The sequence below is a fragment of the Phascolarctos cinereus genome, unplaced genomic scaffold (genome assembly GCF_003287225.1).
Source record: "Phascolarctos cinereus isolate Bilbo 61053 unplaced genomic scaffold, phaCin_HiC Scaffold_5;HRSCAF=322, whole genome shotgun sequence".
NCBI classification, from domain to species: domain Eukaryota; kingdom Metazoa; phylum Chordata; class Mammalia; order Diprotodontia; family Phascolarctidae; genus Phascolarctos; species Phascolarctos cinereus.
Window position 1 is genome coordinate 241,783,017 of NW_027555958.1, and position 11,506 is coordinate 241,794,522.

The following is an 11,506-nucleotide window of genomic DNA, read 5'->3' on the forward strand; positions in this document are numbered from 1 at the left end:
GGCACCATGACAGTGAAGCTGGGATGAGGGTAGAAATAATCACCTGGGCTTTAGATCATTTTGGTGTTAGGTATTCGTAAGCATCTGAGTGGAAATGCCTGGTACACAGGTGAGGAAGGCTTGAAGAGGTGAGGAAACCGGGCTGGACATAAAGACTGACCATCCTGCGCACACGGGCTGCCAACAAACTAAGAAAATGAGGTCCAGGAGGACACAGGTGGTGCAGGGGGAGAAAATCAAGGCTCCCACCCAAGACTTGGTCTGATGAGGTAGCCACAGTTCAAAGACAATCAGGAGCTCCCATTTTAAGGCATTACAAAGGATTTTGTAAACATCAGTTTGCTATACATTTTAGGGCAATGGCTCGATTTGCGCTCAGTCGTTGCAGTGGGAAACCAATCCAGCGCAGGCTCCTGGAGTGGTTCTGGGGCTCCTAGCTAAGAGTTTCGGCTCAGTGCCAGGACCATGAAAGCCTGTTTTCCTCTCCAGATGTGGGTGTTTGCTCCAGTTGTGCTTCCTTGAGGTCTCTAGCACGTCTGGGCAGATGGCTTCAGTCTGGGGGACAAAAACCCACAGACCTCGGGTTGCTTAGTATTTATATTTAACCGTTGTGTTGCAACCAATGTCTGGGTTCTGCCAAAGCCATTCATCTTTATATTCTCTTTATTATTGCTCCACCAACCACCAATCTACAGGCAATGGCAATGGAAAACTGGGGCAAAATGAAGTGGACAATCTCACCTGTGTCTCCAGCTTGCTGAGCCTCGGGCAGAAATGACAACCTAGACAAAGTCCCTCAAACTACACAGCACCCAGATCCAAAGCCTATGTTTTCCTAGGTATCCCATCCTCCCTCTCCCACAACTAAACCCCTCCCTCTACTTCCTCTCCTCAGCACACTCACCAAAAATAACAGGCCCTTGCTCAAGCTTCGGCATGGTCGCTGCTGCCTCCCACGAGGGCTCAGCACTGACTACACCTCCATCTCATTCTGGTTCAAGTTTCTACGCCCTCTCCCTGCCCCATAGCACCACTTGGTAGTCTGGTATCTCCTGATCGTGCAAGCCACACCCCCAGCAGTGGCTCCCTCCCTCCTCAGAGTCAGTACAGGCCTGGGAGGACAGGCTGAGGGCTACCAGGCGGCCTGTCAGAACAGAGAGTGAATTCTCCAAGGAAGGAATTTCCTGCAAAACAGACTCCCAGGCTGCCCTATTCCCCAAATACAATGAGGAATGAGAAGAACCACTGCTCTGGCCCAAGTTTCTGCCTCGCCTTTGCTTTTGCTATTCTTTATGCCTAGAATTTCTCCCTGTTTCCTACCCCGTTCCCTTCTTTCCCCCAGTCAAATTCTTCAAAGTCCCATTCTTTGAAATTGTGAGAAATTAATTATTTCTCTCATATTTAATAACCATTAAATCAGTACCAAGGTTTTTCCCTTTTTCTACTTCCTCATCCAGAAACTGACCAGTGTGGGAAATCTGTCTTAGAGATTTACCCAGACCATGATCTAATCAGACAGTAAAAGAAATTCTAAGTTTGAGCTAATAGGTATATTCCTGCTTATTATGTCTGCACAGACAGGTCAGGGAAAATGTTGATTCTCCCTGTTATCAAGACAAATGATATGGAGATTGATGTCTCTCTGACCAATCAGAGCTGATCAGGCACCCCTCGGGAACACCTACTCTTCAAAGGGCATATAAACTGTGTGCCCAGTGCCACTGGGGGTCCTTGGTATAAGAAAGATGGCCAAATACCATCCTTTTATTAATAATGTGCTGGCCTTATTAACAAAATGATTAAATTACCCAGGAACTATGTCTCTCAAACATTTTTAATTGCCACAAAATCTCAACCTCTCCTATGAAACCTTCTCTGACCCACTGGTTGGCAATAGCCTTCCTCCTCTTGGACCCCACATAGCACTGTTTATATAATATTCTATATTATTTTTATTACTATTATGTGTAACATGTCACATCCCTCTATTAAACTCTAAGCTCCCTGAGGGAAGAGACTTAATCTTATCTAAACTTTGTATCTTCTTAAAGCTTAGCAGTGTTCCACATATAGAATGCCCTTAATAAATACCTGTCAAATGAAACTGACCTAATCCTCTGAATGCTCCCAAGGCAGATAAAGGTTATAGACACAGCTCCCCTAAAATGCTCACTTATCTTACAGAGGGAAGTTGAAAAGATTCTCTTCCTTGCCCCTTATCACATTCCACCTAGGATCCCACCTTTTCATATGTGTCTTTATCCACCCCCTAACCCTAACCCCCTCTCCTTATAAGGCCATAAGCTCCTTGAAGGCAAGACTTATAGGTTTTCATCCCTGCATACACTGCTTAATCCTGCCTCAGAGGCTTACTACTTAAGCGACTATAGGAAAGCAGCAACCTTTCTGAATTTTAGTTTCCACATCTATAAAATAAGGGAGTTGGACTGGCCAACCAAGTCCCTTCCAGCTCTGCATCTAGGACCCTATAAATTGCCAAAGCCTAACCTGAAGGGCCCCAGTGCCAGAGAGAGTAAGTAAACACAGGTGTGCAAGCACAGAGACAAACAAGACTCTCCCTGACTAGGAGGAGAACATACAGCCAATGGCTGAGCTGGCCACCTCCATTCAGGGCCAGTCTGCCTCACCTCAGGCAGCTCATTACCTCCCTACATCTGGCACACCCAAAACCATGAAGCAGGAAGCAGAGCTTCCCAGCTCCCCACGGGCAGACTGCAGACATAGGGAGAGTACAGCCTGAGCCTGCTAAGGGGAGAGAGGCCAGGGATGAATGAATACAAGGGGAATGGTAACACAATGCGTCAGCACTACAGGTCCTGCCAAAACGTGTCCCTACGTTTCTGGGGAAAGGACACTACCCCCAGGCATTCGGTTGAGGCTGGCTAGGGGAGTGTTAGGCCTGGGCCCTTCCAGTACTAAAAGTCTGAGGAGGGTCTGGAACTCAGAAGAATGAAATAAGCTTCAAGTTCTCATGGGGATAGCTTAGTACCAAGGACTGAGCACCTATCACACGTAAGGAAGGCCCTACAGGATGGGGTTGGGGAGGAACACACAAAGGAAGGCTGCATGGAGAAGGCAGGGGAGAGATGGACTGGGCCTTCAAGGATATGCAGAATATCTATCCAGGGAGAGAAGTGTGGAGAGTATTCCAAGGCAGGAGGGGTGGCAGCTGGAATGGCACTGAGGTAGACAAACTTAAGTCCTATTTTAACATCAGCCAAAAGACCTGTTTGGCCAGAATGGAGAGTGGGTTAGGAGAGTATGAGAGGTAACCTGGATCGGAAACAAGGTTATGGTCCTGGCTCACAGAAGCAAGGATACCTTTTGAGTCCAGAATTCATTAAATTCATAATTATTAAGTGCCAACTACTAGGTTAGGTACTTGGGAGTATAATGATGAAATAAGACATAGGCCAAGGAGCTCATAATGAAAAGTGTACCAAAGTTAAGACAAGGCACAACGCAAAGACCAAAGGAAAGGACCAGACAGTACTAAGAGAAATGTGAGGAGGAAGACATCACTTGTAGCTGGGGGCTGAGGATAAAGAAAAGTCTTCATGGAAATGACAACTGAGATAGGTCCTGAGGAAAGGGAAAGATTTTAACAGATGGTAAGAAGTCCATTCCTGGCATGGGGAACATGGCAGCAAAAGTTTGGGTCTAGAGAGGGCAAGGCAAGAACTGGAGACAGTGGATGGCCCAGGTGGCAGCAACACAACATGTGAAAGAAAGGAGGATAAGCCAACACTGGAATGGAAGGTTGGAGCCACACCGTGGAGGGCGCTGGATGCCAGGATCAGTCATTTGTGCCATATCAGTAGTCAATGGGGAGTCAAAGGTTTCTGATCACTAGACTAATGTAACATAGCAGTGTTGTGATGGCAGCACTACTATGGGAACCACCAAGCTGCCAATCCAGTGTCAATCTAATGACATGACAACATTCAGCAATCAGGACTGGCTGAGTGTGCTGCAGGAAAGGCTGGAAGGTGAGAGGAGGATTTTTGCTTCACCACTAAAGAGGTTTTCAGCCCCTGCTGGTGTTCAGCACTTGCTTATCTTAGCTGTATGCAACAGCTGATATTTACGTGTACAACTTGATGATGGGTGTTTCATGCAGTCCTCACACTTTTGTGAAATATGAATTGCATTTTAAAGGGAGATGAAGTGACTGCTCATGGTTACAAGGAGTCAGGGCTGCGACTTGAACCCAGGTCTCTCATGCCTGCTGCCTCTCTTGAGAGATGCTCAAGTCAAGGACTTCAACTCAGGTGACCAAGGGGATGACAGACTCCTTATCTCCCTGTCAGCTGTGACAACCAGTCAGGAATCTGCCATCCAGAGCAGTTTCTTCTCCTTCCCTGCATAAGTTACTCTCTACTACCTCCCCTTGAAGTTGACTTGGTCACTGGAACTATCTTCCTTAACCCCAGCCCAGCTCAATGGGTGTCCTCCAAGCTTTGGTGAAAAGATGAAGGAAGGGGTGGCTATTGCTCTCCTAGGAGATGGCATCAGTCTGATATTTCCACCGTCTCTTTGTTCCCCTCCCCCTCTTTCTTTCAATCATTAAACCAAGATGCCCAACCCAGCAGCCTCCATCTAAGAAATGTGTCCTAGTCTTTCCAGGCCAATGACTCTCGAGCGCTCTCTTCTCTCTACGTGCCAAATCAAGTCAATATCCTGCCACCTTATCAGAGGCACAAGGTGCCTGTGACCTTTCTACATTCAGGATGAATCCATACCAATGTGGTTACATACCTATTTGCAACATCCTAGAAGCTTACACTATATAATACCCAAAGTAAATCCAAAGAAGATACAGAAGATCAGAAGATTTAGAGCCAGAATGATCATCTAACCTATTTTACAGAGGAAAAACTCGAGGCCTGGAGAGGGAAAGTATCTTGCCTCAAATGATAATAAACATGTATATACTGTTTTAGAGTCCAAAAACAGGCTTTGCAGAAATTATCTCATGTGAGCATCACAAAAGCCTTGTAAGGTGGTTATTACAGATCCAGAAACTGAGGTTTAGAGAAGGGACTCACCCATGGTCACAAAGGTAGTGAGGAGCAGAACCCAGGTCCTCCTGACTCCTGCTCAGGTGGCATTTCCACTATATCACACTGCCATTTTTCCCCTCCCCATCTAGGGAAAAAACTTGACTCCTAGACTAAAGATGAAATACAGAAAAGGTAAATCTGGGTAAAGAAGGATTCTTTGTAGAGATGAGTGAAGATCTCTGTTTAAAAAAGAAAAATAGCCTTAATGATCACCTGCATCCCCAAAAAGGCTGCTCCCCACCTTGCCCTCAAACAGCTGGAGGAGCACATCCTGTCTCCATCTTACAGCACTGAATCCTCACGTGCAAACAGTACAACGTTCATGCTCAATTCTCTGTCATGGCTAATCCTACATTCCTGAGGCCCTGACAGAGAAGTATAAGCCACCACAGGGGTGGAGCCACCACGTTCTGGGAGTGGGAGTAGAAGATAAGACATACATCAATACCCAACTCAGGATGGTATGTATGATCTAAGACACAGAGTTTGGGTGAGTGAGCAGCCATATTTGGCCTCTGGGCTGCATGGAGTAAGCCACTAGCTCATGTGTCTTCTGGAGGGAGGCTAATGGACACAGAGGTTGCTTACGTGTTAAAGGGTCAACTGAGAGTAATGTCACTTCTAAGAGGCTCAGGCAGCCATGCAGTGAATTCTGGGATCTGAAAAAAGGCAGAGGTGATGGAGTAAGAGGAGACAGGTATCTGTTCCCAGGGATGAAAGGGAGAACAACACTAGGTTTCTTCCTACAGGGAACTGGAGGGGGTTTCTGCTTGGGGAGGGAGGAAGACACCATAATGTGGGCTTCCCTTTTTCAAAGACCCCCACCTATCCCTGGAGGTTATTTTTCTACCTAGCCTTCTGAAGACCTTCAATGAGGAGGAAGCTACCACTTCTAGAGGCAGCCTAGCTCCCAACTCCAGGAAAAAATGTTTTCCTGACATTAAGCCTAAATCTGGCTCTCTTCCAACTTTTACTCATTGCTCTTCTACTTGACAGTTCCTTAAACACCTGGAGAGAGCTATTGGTCTCTTCCTTCCTGCAACTCTTCTCTTTTTCAAGCTAAATACCTCCAGTTCTTTCTTCTGATTCTCATATGGCAATGGACTCACAGCCCTTCACCATCCTGGTTTCCCTCTACTGCACATTCTCCCATTTTCTGGCTTATCGATATCCTTCCTAAACTCTGGCACCCAGAACTGAACATGATCCTCCACTTGCGTGTGGTGTGACCAGGGTAAAGTACAGTGGGGCCAATAGCTCTGCCTCCCTCAACGCAGCCCAAGATCACGCTGGCATTTGTGGCTTGTCTATCACAATGACAACTTACACTGAACTTGCAGGCCACTAAAGCCACAATTTTTTTTTTCAGACGAACCTATCTTTGCCATCCTGTACTCGTGAAGGTGTTTGTTTGTTTTAACCCAAGTTAAAAGGTTGAGGAATCAAAAGTATGAAGAAAAGAAAAAGAAATTGGAGAATTTGAGCTCTTCTTTATGCCTATAATTAAATTCTATTTTACTGGCTTCAGCCCAATGCTCTGGCCTATCAAGGTCTTTTGGGATCCCAGTTCTGTCAGCTAGTGTACTGACCATCCTTTCCAACTATGTGTCAATAGCAAATTTGATCAGGATAGAGTCCATGCCTTTATATAAATATTGATAAAAACGCTAAACATTACAGGGCTGAAGAAATCCACGGGCCATTCCATTGGAGGTCTCCTTCTAAGATGACATGGAATCACTAAATACCATTCTCTGAGTCCAGCCATTTGTTTAGTTCCAAATCCAACAGAGGCTCTGGCTATCTGTGACCCCCTTACTCCTCTCATTTGCCCTGAGCAGTCAGTAGGTTGGAGGATGGACACTGAGCAGGCTCCCAAAATCTATTCTGGGGAAGGGGGTCAGTAGGCCCCAGTTAGAAGTGATGTCATTAATTTGGAACTGAAAATAAAACTGAATCTGAAAATTAAAAAAAAAGAAAAAGCGATGTTATTGTTGAGGCTTTAGCAAACCAAAGAGGGCTCTGCAGGCTGTGAAAGGCAGAGGGGATGAGATGAGACAAGAGCGATATTCCTTGGAGGATTCCGTCAGGAGGCTGGTGAGACCAGCCCAGGATACACGGTGATGGGGAAGCCTGGGCACCAGGCTCCGCACTTGGAGCCACTATTTGGTTGTGCAAGAAGAAACGCTGCTCCTGGCTCTGAAGGAGGCCCACTGGCTGCACCCACTAAAAAGCAGAGGACAGAGCATCTAAAAGGAAGAAGAAATGACCCAGCCCATATTTGGGAAACCATACCACAAAAGTACCAAATACAAAGCTAAACGGTAATGGTCTGAGCGCAGTGTGGAGCTGTTAAGAGTACCATGCCTGGAGAAGGAGGTGGAGAGCTCAGGAGGAGAAGAAAGAGAGCTGCCTTCAGGGTTTGAGACAGGAAACAGACTCAGTATAACAACAACCTAGAGGACTGGAACCATTTCCATTGCCTGGAAAAGCCAGGCTGAGGGGCAGTGGGAACAAACTCTGAAGAGAGATCCCTCTGAGGCCTTTTCCTGCACACCAAGGAATCATTCAGGTTTTCTGTTGTCCTTGGCTTTCAGTTCTCAGAATGCTCAGAAAGGCAAGCCCAAGTGAGAGGCTAGGTTACTTACTACCTACCATCTTTACTCACTCAACTGAAACAGGAAGATAGAAGCAGGAGCCCTAGAAAAATCTGCCATTAGAATGAGGGGAAGAAGGGAGGAAAAATGATTAGATGGAGGGATAAACATACAATGGAACAAGCCTGAAGCTGGGGCTGCCATAAAAAATGGAGACTGCATGATGTTGGGGACAGAACACTGGGCTGCAGAGTCAGAACACTTGGGTTCTAGTCTCAGCTCTGCCACTATGTGTTCTTAGGCAAATCACTTGCCAGCTCTGGGCCTTGGTTTCCCCATCTGTAAAATGAAGAGATCAGAACAGACAGTTTTGGGTTCATGCCATAAGAGGTTCTGTGGAAGGAAATGAAGATTTAGCCCTAAGAGAAGGCCCCCATAGACAAGTACTTGGGAGCTTTCATGAAGAAGGATTTTTTTTTTGTTCTCTTTCACCTCACAGGACAGAACCAGGATCTATATACATAAAGAGGCACATTCAGGTTTAATGTCAGGAAATCTTCCCAACGATGCGGGCTGACCAAAAGTAGAATGGACTGCTTCAGGAGGCGGTGGGCTTCCCCTCACTGGATGGCCACATGCGTGCTGCAGAAAACATCCGTTTTCAGAAAGGGTTTGCCCAACATGGCCACTGAAGTCCCTCGTAATTCTGAGTTTCTGTGACTCAGTGTCTGAAGCTCCTTCTAGTTCCACCATTTACAATCCTAATCTCCCAGAATTTATCATGTTTTGAAGGCTATGGGGACCCAGAGCACCCATCTCTTTTCCCCTTGTTCCCCTAGGGCCTCTGATACACTGGATGGAGATCCAGTTTTATTTGGACTTTAAATTCTTAGAGGCTGAAGAGATAGGTTAGATATTAGTACAGTTAAGTGGATTCAGAACTGGCAGGTTCTTTTATACTACATTCCAACCTATGACACCTCCTCTTCTAGAAAAAAGGATATTTCTTAGATGGCTTAGCTAAGTCCCTCATTACTCGCTCTTCCCTGGACTGCATAAAGGGCTTCTTTTCTTCCCTATCTGATGTACTTACATAACACTGTACGTTATTGCTATCTGTCTTATCCTTCTATTAGAGGGTTGAGATCAGATCTTAATCTAAACTGTGGATTTCTCCCAGCACTTGCTCTGCACAGAGTAGGCACTTAATAAATAACTGGTTGGGTACAGAAGTAGCAGTATAAGCTTCATGAATATATTTGCTTACTGAAAGTTCTGTTTTCCCTGGAGTCAGGGATATGAACTGAATGACCTAAGATCCCCTCAAACAACCCACTACCTCAGAACCATCCAACTGCCTCATTCTTTAAGTCACAGCCCTCCCTCCCCTCAAATTATACCATATCCCTTAAGATTTTCCAAGAAGTCCACTGCCCACTGCCACCCTAAACCGACTAGTGAGTAAAATGCAGGAGGAGTGATGGCGGTGGGGATTGCTTCCCTTCCCTGTCTAAGACAACACAAAACCACTCTCTTGATATACTCACAAATATCTGAGAAACAGAGATCACAACTTGGAAATGTTCCATGGGAGAATCAATTAGCATGGCAAGTTTAGCCAGAAACCCACCACCAAGGTAGTGACAATTCAGAGTATTTCTGAACTCCTTCCACAATGACCCCTTCATGCTCATCCAGTGCTTCTGAACACCTACTTGAGCACATGCTGCTTCCATTTTTGTAGCATTCACAAACTCATTTCCCAGGGTTAGAGGCAGGCAAATTCTGAGTGTGAAACCTCACCCTTATTAAAAATAACAATAATAATATTACCTGATATTTAAGGTTTGAAAAGCACTTTACATACATTATATCACTAGGACTCTGTAACAACACTATGAGGTTGGTATTATTGTTATCATTAATTAATATTGTTATCATTAATCCCATTTTACAGAATAAAGAAGCTGAGAATCAGAGAAATTCAATGATTTGTCTAAACTCACACAGCTGCTAAATAGCAAAGGCACAATCTGAACCCCAGTCTTCCTGACTCCAAATCCAGAGTTCTACCCACTATGTCATGTTACCTCTGGGGGGGAGGGGTGCAATGAAGTTAGGAAGCTCTTCATTGGTTATCTATGAATCAGTGAAATGTTAAGGGAGAAGATAAAGGCTGATGCAAAAAGAAAGAGCAAGGCCACAAGAGTGGGCAGGATTACTGAGAGGGATTGCAGTCCTCTGATCCTCCTCCCCTCACAGATCATGAACAAGGACTTAGTTTAGAAATGGGAAAACATCAGTACTTCCTGACTTCCAGGGAAAGGGACAGGATACGAGACAAGCCACGAGCCAAACCAGAATTACTATGACAGAGGGTGCATAACAGTGCTTTAAACAAAGAAAACGGCTCAATAATTCAAGATTCTGGGGTAGCGAGGCAAAGACCAGGATTTTTGGGAGGGGGGCTCATTTGTCCACAGAATTTCCTCACTAGTAGGAAACTGAAAAGCAGCTGATAAATACAGCTTAAAGCAGGGTCAATACATATTGTCATAAAAATGCTGGGACAAGGAAGGCGGCGGGGAAAGTATTGAGGAAGCAGAGAGGAATGATCCCTCCAACACAAGGTGGAAGATTTATTGCTGGGAACACACCACAGGAATCAACCTGATAGCATGTAATGAGGAAGAAGTCAAGTTCTTGCCTTCAAGGAGCTTACAACCCTGAGGATAGGCTGCACTGGCCTATCCTCGTAGCCTCCTGAGACCTAGTGACTATGGTACAAGGCTCTATGTACACTGGGGTTGCAAAGGAGGGATGGCTCTCTTCTCTGTAAAGCCTTTATGAACAAGGTGGTAACTGGGCCAGTCTTCAAAGAAATGCAGAATCTCGATGGAGATGAGTACTCCAAGGAGAAGAAATGGGACGACAAAAGAAAAAGAGACAAGAAGATGTTCAGAGAACAACGATGAGGCTAAGTGGCCTAGAGACAGGACTAGACTTCTAGGTTAAGTAAAAACCTTTATTTTGCTGCCAATATGGAGTCTCTGAAGGGAGGGACATGATCAACTTGGTACTTTAGGAATCAGTTAAGACCAACTTTCAGGTAATAAAGGCCTCAAATAAGCTGGAGATAGTGGGAATGGGCAGATGTTCTAAAGGAATAATTTGCCAGACTAACTGTCAGGGGCAAGAAAAAAGGAAAAGGAAAAGAAATTACTCCACAATTTCAAACCCTGAGGATCAAATAGTGGAGCCACTGAATAGATATATGGAAGTCATGAGAAAGAACAGGCTAGGGAAGAAAGGCGGGGAGTTCAGTTTTAGACATGAAATACCAATGCGGCATCCAGGTAGAAATATCTAGCAGGCAGTACCATTGGTACTTAAGATAAAGGTAAACTATGGCTAAAGATTTGGGAGTCATCTGAACAATGGTGACAGCTGAAACCACAGGAATAAATAAGATGTCCAAATTAAGAGTGTGGCAACAAAGAATAGAAGCTCCATGGGCCTACATTTAAGGAGCAGGAAGGAGAGGAGTCAGCAAAAGAAAGTGAAGGAACACTCAAAGAAGGAAAACCATGATCATGTGCTGTCACAGAAACCAACTGAAAAGAAAGTCTCCAGAACTGGGGGGCTGGTCAACAGTATCTCCGGGGAAGCATCTTTACGTACAGGCTCTTAAGCTCTAGATCCTAGTAAGGGCATGTTCAGAACCCATGCAGGGGGTAACATTTCTTTTAAGGCTCCCAGAACACTATATTGGCATTCATTCATGAACCTTACAAGTGGGGTCATATCATAGAACCTAAGAGCTGA